At 33.5% G+C, this 9,247-nt stretch overlaps 1 protein-coding gene across 2 annotated transcripts in view; it reads left to right on the plus strand.

Moving 5' to 3' along the window:
• Positions 1 to 9,247, plus strand: part of LOC117173263 (4-coumarate--CoA ligase 1-like) — a 36,076-nt gene that overhangs the window by 2,827 nt on the left and 24,002 nt on the right. Inside the window, exon 1 of one of the 2 annotated variants that reach the window (XM_033361734.1) lies at positions 74 to 216. The exons of the other annotated variant lie outside the window; for it this stretch is intronic. The gene's annotated coding sequence lies outside the window, so the exon portion shown is untranslated. Of the gene's footprint in view, positions 1 to 73; positions 217 to 9,247 lie in introns of those variants that run through there. 2 annotated transcript variants of the gene reach the window in all.

The following is a 9,247-nucleotide window of genomic DNA, read 5'->3' on the forward strand; positions in this document are numbered from 1 at the left end:
CAACGGAGCCGAACAGGATCTATTTTAATAAATCAACGTGAAATTTTTGAACTTTTAAATTCGGGATAATTCCGCGCCAAATTCGGCTCCGCGTGTTACATTGTCTGGAAGCTAGCGCCACGCAGTGGAAACCTCAGACAACAACGCTGCGATGCAAGTGTCGAGAGCAGTCGAGCGGTGTCGCTGAGGTTAAGAGACGAGATGTCAGGACTAAAGGTAAAGGATTTGTTTAAATTCTCATTTTTTATATTATTCTTACCGGAAAAGGTATTAAATTTGTGCGAAACATACTACTTGAGCTAAGGTGGATGCATTTGAAGTCACCTTCAGCAGAAGGTAATGACATTTAAGTTAATGAAGTCAATGACTGACGTGAAAAGAACAGCTATGCTCATCTCGCCCCACCCTACCCTATTGCCAGCTGGTGGCAACATCAGATAGAATATCTTATATGATAGTTACCTGGCGGCTAATTCAAATAAAAAAAGATGGAAGAAGAAGAGAATGAAAGGAAGGACGATCTTAATCTACACTGGAATGTCCAAAACATAAATTTGTTGATTCATATTGATATTAATCGTTAATGAAGTTAACGAATTATATGAGTGTAACTAAAATAAATCAATGAGCATCACAAGTAATGAGAATTGTATCTGCTAAAAGCTGTTCAAATCAAGCATTTGTTTATACTAATTGTTGATAAACTTAACAAATGATATTAGATGACAAAAAAATATATTAATTCGTATCAGAGGCAATGCGATTCGAAGACAATCGGAAGAAATTTCGGTTTGTTTCTGCCTGCAAATGTTAAAATGATGCATTTGTTTATAATGATTATTGATAAAGGTAAAAAATGATATGGGATTCTATATTTTCATGATCACTCTTCACCTTGTTGCTCTGAACGAGCGACCGGGATGCATAAATATACTTCACAAAAACATAATCCATCATACTGGTTATTTGCTGCAAATATTTGTTTATAACAAATAACTTAATATTTCAACAAATTTTTCTTCTTCCACTGCCCCTTTTGAATCAAACCTGAGGCCTGATGTCCTGAAAAAAAGTTTACAAAGAACAAAAAAGAAAAAATTTTTAAAATCAATATTTTTTTGCTATTGGTAGCTCTATAAAAAATTAAACAATCAAAAATGCCAAAATCGACCTCGGCATACTTCCTGAGAATTTAAGGCCGAATTTGTTAAAAAATAATTTTAAAACGATGAAGAATGGTGATCTACAGGTTATTTTGAACATCCTTTTGTCATTTAGCCCCACAGTGTTGTGTCTTTCTATCTGTCTGTCTCTCCGTAAACACGATAACTCTCGAAAAAATGAATGGAACAAATCTATCTTTAGCACACTTTTTTAGGTCCTAAAAGAAAGGGACGAAAATAGAGAATTTTCAAAGTTTTTGGCGTCATTTAAAAAAATTGTTAAACTATAATTAAGTCTATTCGTACTAATCAGAAATATAAACCATTGATCCGAATGACTTTTTCGACCAAAAGAAAATTATCAGCGTTATAGCATTTATAGGATGTAAAAAATCGATCGAAAATAAAAATGTCAGGCCACACAACGCGCGATATAAAAAAAATTCCAGAGCACAAAAAAGAATTAAATAATGAAAAAATCTACGAATTTGTTTATAATCACTTCTTGATAGGACGTGTAGTTTTTTTTATCGTAAAAAATAACGTTAATAATTAAAAACATTTTTTTTAGGAAAAGCGGCGCAGTTAAGAAGAAAAATTATTGAACAAAAATTGTTTACCTGAACAGGAGCTACAAATACTTTCAGCTCAAATACTTTTTGATAAGACGCATAGTTTTGCTTTTCATCATAAAAATTATATATTAAAAATAAAAAATAGAAATTCCTGGAAAAATGACAAAAGTTATGAAAAAAAATTGATAGACAAAAGTTGTGCACCCAAAAAAGTGTTTCAAATTGATTATAATTGATTAAATTTTCATCTTTTATGATTGAGAAAGTATTAGAATTGTCCGAAATTTGACACCACAACATTCAAATTTAAACCAACGCAGAGCATAATCTAACGTGCAGCTCTGCACAAGTGTGCAGTTCTGAATGGAAAGTGTGTGTAAAGTAAAAGATCTCTTTCAATCACTTTGCAATAGGACTCCTAATTTTGTTTTTATTTATGGAAAGTAGTATGCAGAAAATCGAAAACTCGAATATTATGCCAAAAAACGCGAGATACGTAAAAAATATAAAAGAAGATGAGAATGTTTACCTTAAAGCCTACAGCAGAGCTTTTAGCAACTTAATCTTTAACTACACTTAATAAAGTAGGAAATTAAGAATATGAATACGCATATAAATACTGCGATCTAAAAGTCTAAAAAAGATCTTTTTAAGAAAGTTCCACTCGAGCATTCGAATTGCAAAGAATAAATATCCGAGCGCGAATAAGGAGGTTTAAATATGTCCTAGCGCGAAGTGCGAGATCCGGCAGACAAGCGCCCTATTCGCTCTCAAATTTCCGAGCGAAATGAGCCGCGCGCGATGAGAATTTCCCCGCTAAGCGGGCAGATTTTCAAAATATTTTTAATGGTATTTTTAACGATTAAAACAAAAACTACGCTTGTGTCGTTTGTGCAAAAATTTAATGTTTTTTATTTTTAATGTATTTTTTACGAATAACACAAAAACTGCTAGTTGAATCGAAACGCGCCTAATGACGAATTTTCAATTTTTAAATCAAATTCCCAAAGTTGTTATAATAATCTTGTACACTGAAAAAAAAGATTACTTGATTCAAAGAAATGCAGTACTGAATATACGTACAAACAAGTATTTTTTGGGTCAAAAGAAATTTTGCTTACAACAAAGGTGCGTTTTTCATTTGAAAAACACTATTTTTTGAAATAAGAAAAATTGGCTTCGATCAAAAAAATATTTGATTTGATGTATTCAGCACTACATTTCTTTGAATCCAGTAATCTTTTTTCTCAGTGTAGGTTCTTCAAGAAGCCTAAATTTTTTTATATCGTGCGGGGTTTAGCTTTAAATGTTCACTCAGTGGACGCCGGAACATCCTAAAGACGTCTTTAGGGCGTCCTTAAATGTCCTGGGACAATCTTGGACATTGGCGTCTAAGTCCCAGGGTCGTTATAAAGACAACTTTAGGACGTCCTAAAGACGTTCTATGTCTGGCCTAAAGCTGTCCCAAAGATGTCCGCAGGGCTGGTCCCAAAGACGCCCCAAAACAATCTATAAGGGACAGGATTATTTTTTCACGCTAAAAAGTGAAAGACCTCCCTGTGGGCACCAGGACATCAAAAGGACGTCCTAAAAACGTCTTTATATGTCTTACGATATTTTGAGTATAATGTGAGCCATTAAGAGTATGAAATTCAATGCCGAAACAGAATATTATTGTAGGGCTTTAAAAAAGCAACATTATTTTCTGCCGACTATTTTCATATCGTGGGTTGCTTGGCTTAAAATGTTAATTATCGTTTGTTTTCTGGGGGTTTTAAAATAATATAACTTTAATCACTTTGGTTTTATCGAAAAAAAGTCGTTGAGATAAATTGTTTGTGTTTCTGAGCACTAGGAAAACCCAACCATAGAATTTTCAAAAGTTGTTATGCTAAAAAAAAGTTGTTATGACAACATTGTCAGGCCCCCCGAAAGAAACATTTATTTACTCCTGACTTTTTTTTTCATATCATGCGTTGTTTGGCTTAAAATGTTAACTTTCGTTTGTTTTTTAGAAATGTGAAAATGCTATAACTCTGACAATTTTGATTTTACTGAAGAAAGTCATATGAATAAATTGTTAGTGTTTTAAAGTACTATGGACAATCGTAAATAGAGTTTCCAAATGTGGAAAAAACATGTTTGCAAAAATTTCGCAAATGTGCTCAGTCATTAAGTTTTTATACAAAATGGCTCGTTAACGAACTGGTTCTTTCTTTTTTGGTCCTGAGAAAGTGTGCCAAGGCACAAAATACTACAGACTACAGACAGAGAAACAGACAGACACCTTCATAAAAATAGTTTTTTTCTGACTCAATGAGTCTCAAAACGTGGAGATTTGATAAAAACCGACCATGTCAGATTTTACACAAAACCAATACAATAATTTTGTTTCCCCCATTTAAAGTTCGTTTAGGTACACCTTTATAATATTCTGAGTACGTCCGTAGGTTGTCCTCAGGAACTCCGTGATAACATGCTAAGGACGTCCGTAGGACAACCTACGGACGTCCTTAGGATGTTACCAAGGATGTCCTGATGACAATCAGGACATTAACTTCATTAAAGAAATTTGATTCTTTTAATATAGCAGAATTTCCTCATTCAAATCGTAATGTATCCTATATATTATAGTTTTTCAGGTAATCCTAGTAAAGACTCATCATTGTCCTAAAAAAGCCCACTTTACCGATTTTAGGGTTGTGGTATTTCATATTTCACACGTGACCTAATGGAACTCTTATGCGCATTGAAATTAAACTTTGAACGGAAATCACATAGGATGTCTTCATAGTGTCTTTATGATGACTTTATAATATCTCCGTGTAATTTACAAATTAATGGTAAAACAGTTTTTCCACTTTTAGAACAGTTTCGGGCTTACTCTAGAGGATGTTTTTGGTTTCGATCACATTTTCACAATAAAACTTAGAGAAATCTCATAGCCGAAATATTTCTAAGTTAAACTTTAAAAAATTAAGTTTCAATCGGTTTTTTTAAATATTTCAGAGCATTTAAGCATTCAACTCTTGTGAGAGAAAAATATAGAAATACTTTGAAATTGGGTTGATTTTGAATAATGATAACTTTATACAAGACGCTTCAAAGATGTCCAAGGGACATCCGTACGACATTGTCCCCTCTATATCCTTTTAAGACATCCTTAAGACGACGAAATGCCAGACATAGGACCTTTTAAAGACATCCTGAAGCGGTACTGATAACATCTTTAAGATATACTTTATGGGACTAGATTAAAACGTCTTTATTACAACCTCATGACGCCTTTTTGTAAAAACCTAATGACGTCCACAGAAAAACGTATTTAGGATGATTTTAAACCAAGTGTATCCACTGAGTATTTTCGTTTTAGGATAAATTGTTCGAATTTTCGTGTACTACCAATGGCCGCATATAGAATTTTTAAATATTGAAGAAAAATGGTCTTAAGCAATGTTCAAAATGCTCTCACTTTTTGAATTTTTATCCAAAATAGTTGGCTGACGAACTCGTCCTTTCTTCGGCGTAAGTCGCCGAAAGTCATTCTTCACATCAAATCATCGTCTTCTCATTAGGATGAGAATATAAAAATATATACATCTAAATCAATATTAAAATTTTTTTATATTTTCGACACCACGGATATCCTCCAAAGCGAAAATTGGGATATCCCCAGGATATTCGGGATGTCTGTGGGACATTTCTGGGATATTCAAATGTCCAAGTAGTTTCTTGATTGCAGGTCTGAGACTCTGAAATTCGAAAACTCACGGGTGCTCAATATGTTATAAATTGTAAGACCTACTGGAATATGTTGTTTGAAGAAAAAAAATAAGATGACATGGTCGACACTCGACATCTATTGACTGATCCAACAACTCATTTTTTACAAAGTTATGAGTTTTTGAATTTAAATAATTCATAACGTGTATGATCCAAACATGATTCAAATTTTTGTTAACGGTGTGATATTTGTCAATATAGTGCAAGAAATTATCTTTTTTTTTCTCATTCTGATATAATTTCTCGTCCTCTTTCGGAATCCTTCAGAAATTTGTTTAAATTTGAAAGTTGACAAACTGGCGGTGGTTTTTCTGAAAATATTCACCGTTCATTTATTCAAAATTTCACAATTTTCTTTTGTTTTGATCACTCAAAAAAATGTCTGGTTAAATCAACCTGGTTAAATATGATCTTACTATTTTGTTCTCGTTAAAGTAAGCAGAATTCTGGTTGTTTTAATCAGAATTTCTGGTTAATTCAATCAGAATCCTAGTTACTCGAACCAGAATTCTGGTTACATAACCAGAAAAAATAGTAAAGCCATATTTAACCAGAATTTTGGTTAATTTAACCAGACATTTTTTTGGACAAAGCGGGTATTTTCAAATTGTCATAATTTCCTTTCTACAAATGAGAATTTAATTTTCTATGAGTGATTCCTGAAGGGTTATTCATGCTCTTTCATTCTGCGAAATCTATTGTTTTTAATTTTCTAATTTTTATAAACAAATTGCCATTTAAAATGTTTGTTTAACATTTTATACTCTTCGGGCAGTTTATATATTTTTTAAAGTATTTTTAAACGAAAGCTTGACTTTTTCCGATAAAAGTGCTGTTTTTCATGGCTGTTTTTTGGCCATTTCTATGTGATCTTCTTTTGAACTGAAAGGAATTACTGTTTCCTTTAAATTATTCTTAGCCCATTCGAATAACTCCATCACAGTTAGGATTGGATTCTGTGGTGAGCGCTGCAAACTAGCTTTTGCCGCAATTCTTATATTTTCCACCAATCCTGTCACCTGGACCTTTTCCATGTGCATTTGCCTGAAAATGTGTTTCTGCAGACATTCCAAAACCTTTTTTGTGATTCAAAAGATTTATGGAAGCATATTTATTTTTTAAATGCTGCGCAGCTCCGTCTGCCACATAATAAATTTTGTTAACAACACTGAATTTCTTCTTGAAGTACTCGTTGATTAGCTATTGAAATGTGTACACAGCTACATTGTCATGACTTAAACAGTCTGAGATGATTGCCATGCTAAAATGCTTCAGTTCGTTTCCATCTTTGTAATAAATTACAACTGTAAATATAGTTGCTTGGTTATTATTGCAATAGAAAATTTGTACAGCATTTTGAATGATGAAAGCATAATTTTCACCAAGTCAAGCAAAATTAAGTACTCTCCTTTTTTTAGTATAACTTTGAGGTGCTTCAGAAACAAACCATGTCATTTCGCATAAAATGCGTGAGGTTTCAGGTTTTGAAGTTTAGTGCCGAGTGCTTCTTCGAAAGCATCAGCGTCTGCTGTTTCGGTCTTCAAAGTGCTTCTATCAGTTTGCTGCCAAACTTGATATGTCACTGTGCCGAAACTATTCACGTCTAATAGAACAGTCAGGTACTTTTTAAAATTTTCAATGTCAGGACAAGATTCACATTCGTTGAAATGATAAGCATCAGTGGGTTCACTGCACATGATTTCTTCAAGGCAGTCATGATAATCTGACAATTATATGTTAGTTCCCTCAGTTGAATGTTTAATATCAATTACATTCAATATTAACTTTACGTTTTCATAATAAACGCAGGCACAAACATTGTGAATTTCACTTGCTCCAGCTAAAACACAGTGCTTTGGTCTTCGTTGCTCGGACTTTGAAAATCCAATCTTCACATTTTCATCTAGGGCTACAAATCTGGCATATAACTCTGAAAGATTGCACAGAATCAGTCTCTTCTGTACTTGTTCACGAGTACCGTCTAGTTTTTTGACAGATATGAAATCTTTCTTACCTGGCATCTGTCGACTATTCTCGTCATCTTTGTAGACATTTATTAACAAATTTTCAGTTTCTTCTGCCAACTTTTGTCTTCGCTTGGCTTCTGGAAAAGTCAAAACTCCTTTTTTGGCAACTAACTCTTTCACTTTTCTGGCTTCACGTTCAGATGCACCGAATTCTCGCATGATTTGTCTGCAACTTCAAGACTTAGGATGTAAATTGAGAGTTCTACATTCTTTTCTACAAGCACTACATATTTTCTGCCTTTCGGAAAATCAAGAAACACTATTTGCTGATTTTCCGTTAGAAGCATCAGATATTTTCCTCTTACATGTTTCTTCTTACGGAAAGGATTTGCACATCTGCTGCGAAAACTTTGCATCGAAGACATGGTTAGCGCTAGATGACCATGAAAGGTCGGCTGGGATCTCACTTTGCTTTGAAAGCAGCGATTCGCAAAGATACTTGAAAACGAACTGATAACCTGATATAAATAAACAAAAACCGCAGAAAAGAAGGATAAACAATTTAGAAATGAAAAAAAAATTAAGAAACAAAAACGATACACAAGAAATCACAGAAGACGCACACAGAATAATTCTCAACATTACACGTTGGCTGCTTTTACCTTTCAGGGGACTGAAGTCAGAGTAGAGTAACGTAGTGCAACGTTTTGCGTGAGGTCAAGAAACAAATGACAGTCTATGTGATTGCCTTTTGTTTCTTGGTACAATATGAGTAACAAATGAAAATCTATATACATGGATGTCTTTGGTTTTTCGGTTATACACGAGACCAAGTTCAATCCAGCTAAAGAAAGGACGAATCCTGTATAATTTGTTTATATGAATAGTTTTAACTATTATTAATTGATTTAAGCCTTTCACAAGTCTGTTTCATGTGACGGTAATGATGAAAATATACAGTAAAACCTAAAAAAAACACACACACATTATGGACAGGCCAGGGGTGAACGCTCTCTTTAGAAATACTTGTGTTCCATAATTTGTTTATAACTATATGCAAACATTTTCGATGCATTAAGAACCGCTAAAATCAATTGTTGGAAAGTTTCTGCAACAATGAAAAGTATGTTTGAATGAATCGAATTTTAACAAAACAACGTCGGTCGGTGCATTGGCTAAACTGGCCGACCTGTTCAAGCGCGCGAGGAAGGGTTTCGCTCGGATATCTTGGCATAACTACGTAACTATTTTCAGTCCCAAAAAGCCAAACAGCATTTTTAACGGAAAAAGTTAAGCTTTCGTTTAAAAATACTTAAAAGAAAAAAAACTGCCCGAAGAGTAGAAATTGTTAAGCAAATATTTGAAATGGCAATTTGTTCAGGAAAATAAAAAATTAATAACAATAGATTTCAGAGGATGGAAGAGCATGAAAATCCCTTCAGGAATCACTGATAGAAAATTCAATTCTCATTTGTAGAAAGGAAGTTAAGACCATTTGATAAGTTCGTATACCTTGGTAGCTTATTTACTAGGGACGGGAAGATAGATGAGGAATTAGATAGACGAATAAATGTAGGTAAGAAGGTTATTGGTAGAGCATGTCCCCTTATCAGAAGTAAAAATATATCAAATAAAGCTAAAATGGCAATACATAATACTATATTTGTACCGACTGTGCTATACGGTAGCGAGACATGGACTTATCAAGAAAAAGATAAGAGTAAAATTAATGCAATTGACATGAGATTCATGCGCATAA

Source organism: Belonocnema kinseyi, chromosome 5 (genome assembly GCF_010883055.1).
Source record: "Belonocnema kinseyi isolate 2016_QV_RU_SX_M_011 chromosome 5, B_treatae_v1, whole genome shotgun sequence".
NCBI lineage: Eukaryota > Metazoa > Arthropoda > Insecta > Hymenoptera > Cynipidae > Belonocnema > Belonocnema kinseyi.